Consider the following 14,801-nt stretch of genomic DNA (forward strand, 5'->3'; position numbering starts at 1 on the left):
AATACTGAGCCGCTGCTGCCTTATGTGTCCCTATTACTGCACCTGATACCCCAATACTGAGCTGCTGCTGATGTATGTGTCCCTATTACTGCCCCTGATACCCCAATACTGAGCCACTGCTGCCGTATGTGTCCCTATTACTGCACCTGATACCCCAATACTGAGCCGCTGCCGCCGTATGTGTCCCTATTACTGCACCTGATACCCCAATACTGAGCCGCTGCTGCCGTATGTGTCCCTATTACTGCACCTGATACCCCAATACTGAGCCCCTGCCGTATGTGCCCCTATTACTGCTCCTGATATCCCAATACTGAACCGCTGCTGCCGTATGTGTCGCTATTACTGCACCTGATACCCCAATACTGAGCCGCTGCTGTATGTGCCCCTATTACTGCACCTGCTATCCCAATACTGAGCCGATGCTGCCTTATGTGTCCCTATTACTGCACCTGCTGTGTGGTTCTCTGTGCCTTCTAAATTCTAAAGCAACCCTCTATAATATAGTAATGCCGGGTGCAAGTGCCCTAGAAAACAGTGCCCATATTTTGCCCCCTAGAAAGTAATAATGCCCTGTGTGTGCCCCTTTGACAGTCACAGTAACCTGAGTTCCCCTATAACAATAAGTGTCCACTTTACATTTGATATTGTCCTGAGTCTGCCCCGTGTGCAGCTCCCCTATACACAGTATGATGCTCTCTTATACACAGTATAATGCCCCCTCACTCTATAGTACCACCCACACAGTATACTGACCCCTTAGTAGCCTCCAAACTGTTTGATGGCTCCAACACTGTATGATGGCCCCTTCACTGTAATCCCCACACTGTACGATGGCCCCCTCACTGTAATCTCCACACTGTATAATGCCCCCTAGATAGCCTCCTTATAGTATAATGCACCAGATCGTCCTAAATGTAGTATAATGCACTCCCCATAAGCCTCCATATAGTATAATGCACCCCCATAGGCCTACTCTGTATTGTATAATGCGCCCACATAGGCAGATTCTATAGCACAAGGCACCACCCATAGGCAGACTCTGCAGTAAAAGGCATCACCCCCATAGGCAGACCCTGTAGTACAAGGCAGCACCCCCATAGGAAAACCCCCTGTAGTATAAGACACTACCTCCATAGGCAGACCCTGTAGTATTAGGCAGCACCCCCACAGGCAGACCCTGTAGTTTAAGACAGCACCCCTATAGGCAGACCCTGTAGTATAAGGCAGCAACTCTATAGCCAGACCCTGTAATATAATAATAATCTTTATTTTTATATAATAATCTTTATTTTTATATAGCGCTAACATATTCCAGAGCGCTTTACAGTTTGCACACATTATTGTCGCTGTCCCCGTTGGGGCTCACAATCTAAATTCCCTATCAGTATGTCTTTGGATTGTGGGAGGAAACCGGAGTACCTGGAGGAATCCCACGCAAACACAGAGAGAACATACAAACTCTTTGCAGATGTTGTCCCTAGTGGGGCTTGAACCCAGGACTCCAGCACTGCAAGGCTGCTGTGTTATCCACTGCGCCATCATGCTGCCCTGTAGTATAAGGCAGCACCCCACAGGCAGACCCTGTAGTATAAGACAGCACCCCTATAGGCAGACCCTGTAGTGTAAGGGAGCATCCCACAGGCAAACCCTGTAGTATAAGGCAGCACTCCAAAGGCAGACCCTGTAGGATAAGAGAGCAACCCTACAGGCAGACCCTGTAGTATAAAGCAGCACACCATAGGCAGACCCTGTAGTATAAAGCAGCACCCCTATAGGCAGACCCTGTAGTATAAGGTAGCACCTCTATAGCCAGACCCTGTAGTATAAGGCAGCACCCCCTAGACAGACTCTGTAGTTTAAGGCTGCACCCTTACACTGTGTTCCAGATTATTATGCAAATAATATTTCCTCATATTTTCTCTAAATTACCTATCTGAATTGCAGTCATTGTTATTTTCCAGTCATCTACTATTCTAGTATAATTGCAATGTTTTGGAACAAACTGCCTATGAAAACAGTATCTTTTTAAAAAAAATAAACACTCAAAATCCATGTTCAAATTATTATGCACAGCAGAGTTTTCAACCTATTTTATTTTGAACAAAAAAATGGTCAATTGTGAAGTTATAAGCATTATCAGCTTATTACAAAATGAAATCAAACAGTTTTCAAGTGAAAACTTTATTCTAGGTGATGTTACATTTGCACATAGGACCCCTTGCTCGAAAGAAGCTTCTGAACTCTCTCGTCCATTGAATTTGTCAGTTTTTGGATGGTTTCTGCTTCAATTGTTTTGCATGTGGACAGAATACCCTCCCAGAGCTGTTGCTTAGATGTGAACTGCCTCCCGCCATCATAGACACTCCTTTTGATGATGCTCCAGAGGTTCTCAATGGGGTTGAGGCCAGGGGAAGATGGTGGCCACACCATAAGTTTGTCCTCTTTTATGCCCATAGCAGCCAGAGATGCAGATGTGTTTTTTTGCAGCATGAGATGGTGCATTATTATGCATGAAAATGATCTTGCTGCGGAAAGCACGGTTCTTCCTCTTGAACCATGGCAGGAAGTGTTTTTAGAAACTCCACATAGATTATGGAGTTCATCTTTACCCCTTCAGGGATAATAAAGGGGCCGACAATCTCTCTCCCCATGATTCCAGCCTAAAACATTACTCCACCTCCTCCTTGTTGGCGCCTTAGCCGTGTTTTCATGGGGTGTCCATCAACCAGCCATCCTCCACTCCATCCATCTGGACCATCGAGCATTGCACGGCACTCATTGGTGAACAAAACAGTTTGGAAGTCAGTCTTCATGTATCGTTTGGCCCACTGGAGCTGTTTCTGCTTGTGTGCAGTGGATAGAGGTGGTCGACAGGATGGCTTACACACCTCTGTAGGACCCTGCATCTTGTTGTTCTGGGGACGTTGGAGGCACCAGCAGCTTCAAAAACTTGTCTGCTGCTATGACCAGGCATTTTTGCAGCTGCTCTTTTATCCTTACGCAATTGCCTGTTGGAAAGGGTCCTCAATTTTTCCTTATCAGCACGCACACGTGTGTGCTGGGAATCAGCTACATACTTCTTGATTGTGCGATGATCATGATGAAGTGTCTTGGCAATGTTGATTGTAGTCATGCCTTGACCTAAATACTGCACAATTTGTTGCTTCTCAGCAGCCGACACATCCTTTTTCTTTCCTATTTTGGCAAAAAATGTAGGCTGCTTAAAAATGTGGAACAGCCTTCTCAAGTAGTCTTGCCTTTATTTGGACACACCTGCCAAACTAATTTGCACAGGTATCTGCAATTACTTTCAGTGATATAAAGAGCCCTGACACAAATCCCCATCAATGAGTTTAAATGACAAACAGAAAAATTCTAACCTTATCACTCCTAAACTCTTTGTGCATAATAATTTGGAACACAGTGTATAGGCAGACCCTTTAGTATAAGGCAGCACCCCTATAGGCAGACCCTGTAGTATAAAGCAGCACAACATAGGCAGACCCTGTAGTATAAAGCAGCACCCCTATAGGCAGACCCTGTAGTATAAGGCAGCACGCCTATAGGCAGACCCTGTAATATAAGGCAGCAGTCATAAAAAAAATACCTCTTTTTCCTGGTTCCTCCGTAGCTCTGAGCGCCCACTCATCTCCTGACAGCGGGCGTCGGGCAGTGACGTCATTGTGCCCCCTGTCAGTGTCGGCGTCGGTGACGCCAGCCGCTGACAGGAGGATGATGGGAGAAGGAGCATAGCGCTCTTTCTCCCATCAATGCGATCAGCTGTATCGGCTAAATGCTGGTACAGTTGACTTTGTGATGCCTGCTCAGGGGCCCCATAGCGGCCTGGTGGCATAGCAGGGAGGTTGATTCTCCTTGCGCTGCCACAGAATGTAACTGTATCGGCGCGCTGCGTGCGCCAATATAGTTACAATAGCATAGCTCCGGGTGGGCCCCCTCAGAGCGTGGGGCCCTGGGCGACCGCCCCCTCTGCCCGCCAGGTAGCTACGCTACTGATCACTGTACACTGTGTGAGGACGGGGCTCTGTGTGTGTTTGTGTAGATGATTACTATATTCCGCGATATTACAGACCGGTGCCGCTGTGTCCTGTCCCTTCCACCCGCAGTAACAGCGACTAATGCATCAATCTTATGCCTCATTCAGATGTTGTTTTCCGTGTGTCACATAAGTCTATGGTCTGTTCACACAGGGTCTGTGCTTTGTTGTGGTCCATGTGTCTCATAAGTCTATGGGTCACACAGGGTCCGCGCTTTGTTGTGTTCTGTGTGTCACATAAGTCTATGGGTCTGTTCACACAGGGTCTGTGCTTTGTTGTGGTCCATGTGTCTCATAAGTCTATGGGTCACACAGGGTCTGTGCTTTGTTGAGGTCCGTGTGTCTCATAAGTCTATGGGTCACACAGGGTCTGGGCTTTGTTGTGTTCTGTGTGTCACATAAGTCTATGGTCTATTCACACAGGGTCTGTGCTTTGTTGTGGTCCATGTGTCTCATAAGTCTATGGGTCACACAGGGCCTGAGCTTTGTTGTGTTCTGTGTGTCACATAAGTCTATTGGTCTGTTCACACAGGGTCTGCATTTTGTTGTGGTCCGTGTGTCTCATACGTCAGAGGGCTGGGCACCGGGCCTCTCTGACCTTTCCTGGCGCCTGCGCACTGCAGTTCTTTGCTCTGCCCTCAACAGGGCAGATAAAGTACACCTGCGCCGGAGCCGCAACGTGAATGCAAGAAGAGGACGTCATCCTATGAAGATGGGAGGCCCCGGACCTGACTGCGACGCCCATCGGACCAGAAACAGACCAGGACCGCCCCTGGGTGAGTATAATCTAACCTCTTTTTCTCATCTTTCAGGATATATCGGGGACTTAGCTACAGCATTACAGAATGCATTACAGAATGCTCTAGATAAGCCCCTGATGCCGGTGGGCTTAGCTCACCTTCGGTTTTGGGGGTGACAGGTTCCCTTTAATAATTACTGATATCTACTGTTCTCCGGGAACCTAAGGAATTAATCCTTTAAGATCTCCTAGTTGCCTCTTGCTTTTCCGTTGACCATAGCTTTTTTATTACGTTTTTGTAGCTGTGGCTTTTTTTCTGTAGGACTAGTTCCACTTTTATTGGTAACATGTTGGTTACATATTTGTGAGCTTATTTACATTTTATATTTTGTGGAAAATGCTGAGAAAAGCGATTTATTTTTCCATTTTGCATTGCACTCTCTAATTACTCAACAAATCTAATAGAACAAGTGGTTTCTCCCAATTCAACACCGAATGCCACTGATGATTACTGCGGTCTCAGAGTTACTTACCCGTCATGATAAGCGTCTTTACTACTTTGTAGAGCCACTTAGCTCTTATAACCTGCTGCAGACATGATGCATAACCAGGCATCACCTTCTGGCATTCATGGGTTTTGAGCAGCAGCCACCTACTATACCCTACCAGGACTTATTTTAAAACCTAGGCTGTGTGGACTGTGAGGTATGATGGAAACATTGCCCTGCTGGAAAGTCCAATGGCAACCAAGCTGCAGCTCTCTCACAGAAGAAATTATATTTTCTCCTAAGGTTTCCTGATACTTGATCGAATCATTCTGTAGGCATCTCTGAGCCCCTGCCATGCTTCACTGTAGGCATCTCTGAGTCCCCACCATGCTTCACTGTAGGCAGGATGTTTTTTTCATGGATACTTCTTTTTTCCTTCACACAGACATACAGCTGATCCAAAGGCCTAAAAAATGTCTTGTTTCCTCACTTCACAGAACACAATAAAAATGCTGTGACTATTTCTATGGTTTTGGCATGGAGACTTTCAGCATTCAGTATTCTCCTCACACTGAACCCTCAGTGCTGGCCGCCAACAGATCTCTCTGCACCAGGAATCTGGTGGCATCTGATGACAGGTTCCTCCTTCTGGCACGCTCAGTTTATGTAGCCAATGTTCCTATAACTCTGTATGTCTAGAAACATTCAATGACTTTGTTTCTTTTTGTATTCTTTTCCTTTTTTGTGCAGACAATGATCTCTTCCCTTAACGTTTTGGACCCCTCTCTTGAGAACCCAAGAATATTAGTGACCTAGATTCCATTGCCCATGAGGACATCTTGGTTAGTCATTTGCCAGAACCTGACGTCTGGCTGTGTATCAGGCTTGCAGCAGGTCATATCAGCCAGAGGGGCTCTACTAAGTAGTAACGACTCTGGTCATAAAGGGCTGAATAATCTTGAGACTTGTCATATTACTCGTTTTCAGCTTTTTCTGTTTTTCTTGTGTGGCGCCCCTAGGGGTATTTGCCACAAAAATAGTTATTGACACAAAATACAAATATTAAAATAGCAAGACTGCACTACCATCTCCGGCCAGAAGGGGGAGCTCCAGAGACTCCCCTTGATCTATTCTGGTCTGAGAAAAAGTTGGCAGTTGGTTTGAGGAGCTGAAAGTGAGAGGTCGTATAACTGAACTCCTAACAGCCCTATGACGGATTATAGGCCCGTAATACCGATAGTAGGAAAAGAGGAATAGAGAAAAAGGACATTGTGAGAACCGGGTAGTAATAACCTCTACCCAGAATAGGCGCAGAGACGGATACCGGATCCGTGACTATATTCATTATATATAATACAGCAACCGGAAGGAAGTGAGGTGATATCAGCTTCACCAGGGTAAGACGCAGCAACAGACACAGAGTTCAGCAGTACTCCCAGAGGGAGCAAGCCGACAAAAAGGACTCGGGTTGTCCGTCGAACCAAAGCACAGAAGAGACAGATTGGGTCGGCAGCCAGTTCACAAACAGCAGCAGGGCCATACAGAAACTGCGCATAATAAGAAGTGGAAATCCTGACAGGGTCAAAGTAATTCAGGGTTCTTATACAGACTCCGGTGACAGTATTGGTGGCAAATCCCTTTTTGTTGAAGTAAATTGGTTAAACGTTTCAGCGCCTCAGTCTTTCATTTGGACAATAGCCGTCGATCCAGGATCGGGGTCATCACAGCTGAGAAGACCTGCTGCTGACCAAGTAAGTGTCTGTTCCTTCATGATATCCCTTACACTGCACATCGCCTGAGGCCACAGCACCGGGTCAAGCCACTAGTGACATCCCCCTCAAGAGACGGACCTCATTGATCTGGTGCTGGGTACCTCGGTCTTCCGGGCGTCACAACTGGCGTCACGAACAGGATTGGGCCAGCCCGTACACCGGGTATTGTGTGCCGTAATTGGAGTCTGAAACTGTGAAAATTTGGATGAAAAGTCTTGGAAATTGACTTTGTTAAAGAAAATCCCGTTCCCCATTGAAAACTATTGAAAGTGACTTTTCTCCATTGGTTATAATGGGGTAAAAATGGCCGCCATCCCCTGATGTGATCATCTCATAACCGTTAGGCACAAAACTGTTAATCGAGCTACGTCATTACCCAAGCCCCAGTCTAACTGAAAAACTTCAAAATCCATCATCACAGAGCGTGCGGCAGTTAGAGGCAGCAGGGGGCGTGTCATTGTGAGCGGTACCAAGCAGAGTGCTCTGACATCAGAGCAAGGGGAAAACCAATCCTGCTGCACAGAGGAACGAATCTACATTATCTAGACGGAAGCCGGGACCGGAGGGGTCTGGATCAACTAAGGGGGTACAGTATGTCGCAGCATGGAGACGCCGCAGCACCCGGCGACGCTAATGCAGCTGAAAGGCAGAGTGTCGATAGAGAGCCTGGCAGCGCAGCAGTGCAAGGAGTGGCGCCCATCATGCCGGTGTTAATGCCATTTACCCCGGGTGGCCCGTGGCTTCCAATGTATGAAGGTGAACCTAATACCCTTGACGGTTTCAGGGAAAAGATGCTGGCTCATTTTGATATGTTCCCCGTGGGTGAAGCTCAGCGTGTTAGTCTCCTGATGATGCAGTTAAGTGGCTATGCTAAGCGAGAAGTCACGGCATGGGCAACTGATCTAAAAGGTACTGTTGAACGCATAGTTGCTGGATTAAAAGCTACATTTGAGGGCGTGAGAGATTTTGCCTTAAACCTGCAGGAAGCCCTTAAATCACTTACACTGGCTGAACCCATTTTTAACACAGGAGCCAATAAACTGCTAAGAGATCAATTTATTGAGGGACTCTACACCCCTTCTCACCGGGGGCATGTGAGCATGCTTGTTTTTAAGGACCCTGAATTGACATTTGCCCAATTAAAGGAGAGCGCTATACGTCTCCAGCTGGCAGAGGCACCTCGGGATCAGGATCTCACACAACCCATGGCAGATGCACTTCAGCAACGGGGAATGCCAGTGACATCAGCTACGTCCGGTGCCAGTGCTAAGTCCCTGGGGCCCATTACTAATGAGGCTCTTCAGCAAAAGCTTGACTCTTTAACTGATGTTGTTGCTTCAATGGCTAAAACCATGCAGGAGATGAGAGAACCCAAGATGGAGTTGGCAAACCGTAGAGAGGATGTTACATGGATGAGGTCCCAGAGATACCCGAAATGGAGAGGACGACCCCGTGACCGCTACCAACCGGATGGACAGCCCATTTGCCGCCGTTGCCAGCAGCCAGGCCACTTCGCACGAAATTGTGATTTAAACGGGAATCCCCTGGGAATGCGGGCCGCTTCGCAGGAATGAATTTTCAAGGCCCAACACCCTGGCATGACAGGTACATCGGAGGACGACCCATCATCCCTATCGTGCTGGACGGAATTCCCCTCAACGCTTTGCTGGATACAGGTTCCCAGATTTCATCTATACCATATATCCTTTATAAGAGGTACTGGGCTGAGGTAGATATTGATAAAGGACCCTCTGATGTTGAACTAGATATATGGGCCAGTAATGGTAAGTTGGTACCAAAACTAGGATTCAGGGAGATGACCATAAAGATTGGTAAAGCAGAATTGAAGAAACAGGGTATAATTGTCGTTGATGTTGACCGACAGAACTGTGAACCAACTGTATTGATAGGAATGAATGTGTTAGAGAACTGCTTTTCCGAAGTTATTTCTGTCTTACAACAAATTGCTGAAACCGCCCGATCCTGCCAGCAGAGAGTAATCTGGAGGGAAATAAAAGTATTAATGTTAAGGCAACAGATAGAAGTTGCAGGTGGAGAAATCAGCAGTGTGAGGGTGAGTGATCCAACGTCTATTGTAATCCCACCAAAAACAGAAATGCTGGTATGGTGTAGAGCGGCCATTGGTACTAAAGGATGAGACTATCAAGCCTTAATAGAACCAGCGTACACCGACAGCAGACCCACTATACTCACGGCACAAGGGGTGGTCGAGGTACAATGGGGACGGGTGCCGGTACGACTTTTGAACTGTGGAGAGGAAGAGGTCACTTTGCCAAGGTACGCTACAGTGGCAAAGTTATATACTGTTGACAACAATGCCATCACAACCGTTGAGCCCTTAGAATCGACCTGTCAGGTGGAAAATAACGGCTCAGATAGAGAATCGGAGGATTGGTGCCAACAGCTAGACGTGGGTGTAGATTCAACACCTACCCATCAAAGACAAGGGCTATATAGATTAGTGACGGAATATGAACAGGTCTTCAGTAAACACCCATTGGACTTCGGATGGATAGAAGGGGTGGAACATACAATCCCCACCGGTGACCATCCCCCGATAAAAGAAAGATATAGACCCATACCGCCCGCTCACTATCAATGCGCGAAGGACATGCTGAGAGAGATGAAACAGGCCGGGGTAATAAGAGATAGTTGTAGCCCTTGGGCGGCCCCTCTGGTGATTGTCAAAAAAAAAGGACGGAACCATGAGAATGTGCGTAGACTACCGGCGGATTAATAACATCACCCATAAAGACGCCTATCCCTTGCCTAGGATAGAAGAGTCCTTGACTGCTTTGAAATCTGCTAATTATTTTTCCACCTTAGACTTAACAAGCGGGTATTGGCAAGTCCCTGTGGCTGAGAGAGATAAAGAAAAAACGGCATTCACCACACCAATGGGTCTAAGCGAATTTAACCGCATGCCGTTCGGACTCTGCAACGCATCCGGTACTTTCCAGCGACTGATGCAATGTTGCCTCGGACACAAGAACTTCGAGACCGTCCTCCTGTACCTAGATGATGTGATCGTCTACTCAAAGACTTACGAACAGCACTTAACAGACCTGGCAGAGGTGTTCGAAGCCTTATCCAAGTATGGTATGAAAATCAAACCATCCAAATGTCACCTTCTCAAGCCAAAGGTACAATACTTAGGGCACATCGTGAGTTCGGAGGGAGTAGCACCGGATCCCGAGAAAATAACTGCCATAAGGGATTGGCCAAGACCTACCAACGCAAAAGAAGTGAGGCAATTCTTGGGATTAGTGGGTTACTATCGTAGATTTATAAAAGGATTTACCAAATTGGCAGCGCCCTTGCAAGATACTTTGATAGGGCAGACGAAGAAACCTTCAAACCGAAACCCTCCTTTTCAGTGGAACGACGAAAGAGAAGACTCCTTTGAACAACTAAAGAAGGCACTAACCGGAGAAGAAGTTCTGGCGTACCCGGATTACCATCAACCTTTCATCCTCTACACCGATGCCAGTAATGTGGGATTGGGAGCGGTGCTGTCACAAAAGCAAGAAGGTCGGGAGAAAGTCATCGCCTTTGCAAGTAGAAAACTCCGGCCTACTGAAAGAAATTTTGAAAATTATAGTTCCTTCAAATTGGAGCTACTGGCAGTAGTTTGGGCTGTGACTGAACGTTTCAAACACTATTTGACCGGTGCAGAATTTATTGTCTATACTGACAACAATCCATTGACCCACCTAGACACAGCTAAATTAGGTGCGTAAGAACAGCGATGGATAGCCCGGTTATCTAATTACAACTTCGTGATCAAGTATCGAGAAGGTCGCAAGAATGGAAATGCCGATGCCCTATCCCGGATGCCACACTTGAGAGATGTAGAAGAAGAAACGGGGGAGCTTGAAGAAATTGAACTACCAGCCTTTCATCAGCCCAAGGCAAAACATCGTCAGTCAAATACCTATCAGAAACAACAAGAAGTTAATTTTAATCCATTAGCACACCATAGATGGGCTGACACCCAAGATAGCAATCTGGCTGTGAAGATAGTGAAGGAACTATTGACTGAGCAAAGTGCATATCCCGATGAGGATGCCCCAGAAGAGACGCATCAACTCTGGAAAGAGAGAGGCAAAATGTTCCTGTATCAAGGGAAACTCTGTAGAAGATACACCAATCCGAAAACACATGAATTTGTTTGGCAGATTATCGTGCCTAAACAAGATGTGAGGATGGTCCTCGAGGCTTACCACAATGGTGCTGGTCACTTTGGTTGGAAAAAGCTAGAAGTACTTCTGAGAGAAAGATTTTATTGGGTCGGGATGAGAAAATCAATCGAACAGTGGTGTAGAAACTGTGGCCCGTGCAACCTCAGAAGGAACGATCAAAAGAGCCAAAGAGCACCACTGCAGCCCATAATCACCAAACAACCACTTGAACTGGTAGCCATGGACCACGTGAAGTTGACACCGAGCCGGTCTGGTTACGTCTATGCCTTGACCATCGTGGACCATTATTTGCACTTCTTGGTAGTAATACCTGTAAAAGATCTGACTGCAAAAACAGCAGCCAAAGCGTTTCAAACGTACTTTTGTAGACCGTAGATGTCGTACGGCAAAAGCAGTATCGCCAAGTGCAAGAGAGTGTGGAAAGAAGCCTCAAGCAAACCAGAGAAAGACAAGAGCGAACTTTCAACCAGAATGCTCTAGCAACTCCATTATGACCGGGTGACCAAGTACTCAAGAGGAATCGTCGAACCAATAAACTGGATAATCAATGGGAAGCCGTACCCTACACAGTTTTACCAACAAGAATGGATAATCCTAAAATGTGTCTCATTAGCAAAAACGGAGGTTTAACATCTGTACTAGTGTCAAGAGACAATCTTAAATTATGTCCGGAAACGTTGAAAGAGCCAGAAGTTGTCCAGCCAGAATCAGAAGTTATTCAACCTATACAGGTTCAACCAGTAAAGGAAAAAGAGGAGGAAATGTATCACACCTGTATAGGAGACTTTCCCAAAACCCTACTAACATACCATGGTGCAGTAGTGGTTCCCATGGTGGCCTTTTATCCAACACCGAACCCAATATTAGAAGTCCCAAGACAGGAAGAGGCTGACCCCGTACTACAAGAGGTTCCAGGTCAGGAAGAACAGATTCCTGATCAGAGTGATCCCATTCACGGTGGGCTTGCCAACCTCATAGTGGTGGAATTATCTTTAGCAGAGAGGGCAGATACTATATCCGCAGTAGACAGTAGTACACCACATAAAGAGACACCGCTATTACGTAGATCCCAGCGTAGTACCCAGGGTCAATTACCGGCCAGGTATGCAGATTACCAACTATAAGACTACAGTCATTTTTATCGTTCTGTAACGTTTAAGCCCAGTACCTACAGAGACTTACCTGTATGAACTTCTTGCATATTCTTGAAGTTTTTATCAGCCCGGAAACACTAAATCAAAGCTCCGGAAAGACTGCTTTGTGAACTTTGCTTCCTAGTACCTTCAAGGATGGAACTGTATTAATGGACGCTATTTGAAGTGACTTTTTACAGAATTCCATTTTTTTTTTGTTTCTTTGAGTGGTTTTTGTAACTTTTCATTTTTGAGACTCTGTATATATCAATTGTTATTTCAAAATGTTATCGTCCCACAGTCCCGGAGTACTGTTCTTAACTAAGGGGGAATGTGGCGCCCCTAGGGGTATTTGCCACAAAAATAGTTATTGACACAAAATACAAATATTAAAATAGCAAGACTGCACTACCATCTCCGGCCAGAAGGGGGAGCCCCAGAGACTCCCCTTGATCTATTCTGGTCTGAGAAAAAGTTGGCAGTTGGTTTGAGGAGCTGAAAGTGAGAGGTCGTATAACTGAACTCCTAACAGCCCTATGACGGATTATAGGCCCGTAATACCGATAGTAGGAAAAGAGGAATAGAGAAAAAGGACATTGTGAGAACCGGGTAGTAATAACCTCTACCCAGAATAGGCGCAGAGACGGATACCGGACCCGTGGCTATATTCATTATATATAATACAGCAACCGGAAGGAAGTGAGGTGATATCAGCTTCACCAGGGTAAGACGCAGCAACAGACACAGAGATCAGCAGTACTCCCAGAGGGGGCAAGCCGACAAAAAGGACTCGGGTTGTCCGTCGAACCAGAGCACAGAAGAGACAGATTGGGTCGGCAGTAGTGTTGAGCATTCCGATACCGCAAGTATCGGGTATCGGCCGATACTTGCGGGTATCGGAATTCCGATACCGAGATCCGATACTTTTGTGGTATCGGGTATCGGTATCGAAACAACATTAATGTAATAATGTGTAAAAGAGAGAATTAAAATAAAAAATATTGCTATACTCACCTCTCCGACGCAGCCTGCACCTTACCGAGGGAATAGGGAGCGTTCTTTGCTTAAAATTCGCGCGTTTACTTCCTTACGTGAAGTCCCGGCTTGCGATTGGTCGCGTGCCGCCCATGTGGCCGCGACGCGACCAATCACAGCAAGCCGTGACGTAATTTCAGGTCCTTCAGGATTTTAAAATTACGTTCTGGCTTATGATTGGTCGCGTCGCGGTCACATGGGCGATGCGACCAATCACAAGCCGTGACGTCACGGGAGGCTGGACACGCGCGCATTTTAAAATGCGCGCGTGTCCAGCCTTCCGTGAAGTCCCGGCTTGTGATTGGTCGCGTGCCGCCCATGTGGCCGCGACGCGACCAATCACAGCAAGCCGTGACGTAATTTCAGGTCCTTCAGGATTTTAAAATTACGTTCTGGCTTATGATTGGTCGCGTCGCGGTCACATGGGCGACGCGACCAATCACAAGCCGTGACGTCACGGGAGGCTGGACACGCGCGCATTTTAAAATGCGCGCGTGTCCTGCCTCCCGTGACGTCCCGGCTTGTGATTGGTCGCGTCGCCCATGTGGCCGCGACGCGACCAATCACAGCAAGCCGTGACGTAATTTCAGGTCCTTCAGGATTTTAAAATTACGTTCTGGCTTATGATTGGTCGCGTCGCGGTCACGTGGGCGACGCGACCAATCACAAGCCGTGACGTCACGGAAGGCTGGACACGCGCGCATTTCGACGCGACCAATCACAAGCCGGGACGTCACGGGAGGCAGGACACGCACGCATTTTAAAATGCGCGCGTGTCCAGCCTCCCGTGACGTCACGGCTTGTGATTGGTCGCGTCGCCCATGTGACCGCGACGCGACCAATCATAAGCCAGAACGTAATTTTAAAATCCTGAAGGACCTGAAATTACGTCACGGCTTGCTGTGATTGGTCGCGTCGCGGCCACATGGGCGGCACGCGACCAATCACAAGCCGGGACTTCACGTAAGGAAGTAAACGCGCGAATTTTAAGCAAAGAACGCTCCCGGTTCCCTCGTTAAGGTGCAGGCTGCGTCGGAGAGGTGAGTATAGCAATATTTTTTATTTTAATTCTTTCTTTTACACATTAATATGGATCCCAGGGCCTGAAGGAGAGTTTCCTCTCCTTCAGACCCTGGGAACCATCAGGGATACCGTCCGATACTTGAGTCCCATTGACTTGTATTGGTATCGGGTATCGGTATCGGATTGGATCCGATACTTTGCCGGTATCGGCCGATACTTTCCGATACCGATACTTTCAAGTATCGGACGGTATCGCTCAACACTAGTCGGCAGCCAGTTCACAAACAGCCGCAGGGCCATACAGAAACTGCGCATAATAAGAAGTGGAAAT

The sequence above is a fragment of the Ranitomeya variabilis genome, chromosome 2 (genome assembly GCF_051348905.1).
Source record: "Ranitomeya variabilis isolate aRanVar5 chromosome 2, aRanVar5.hap1, whole genome shotgun sequence".
NCBI classification, from domain to species: Eukaryota; Metazoa; Chordata; class Amphibia; order Anura; family Dendrobatidae; genus Ranitomeya; species Ranitomeya variabilis.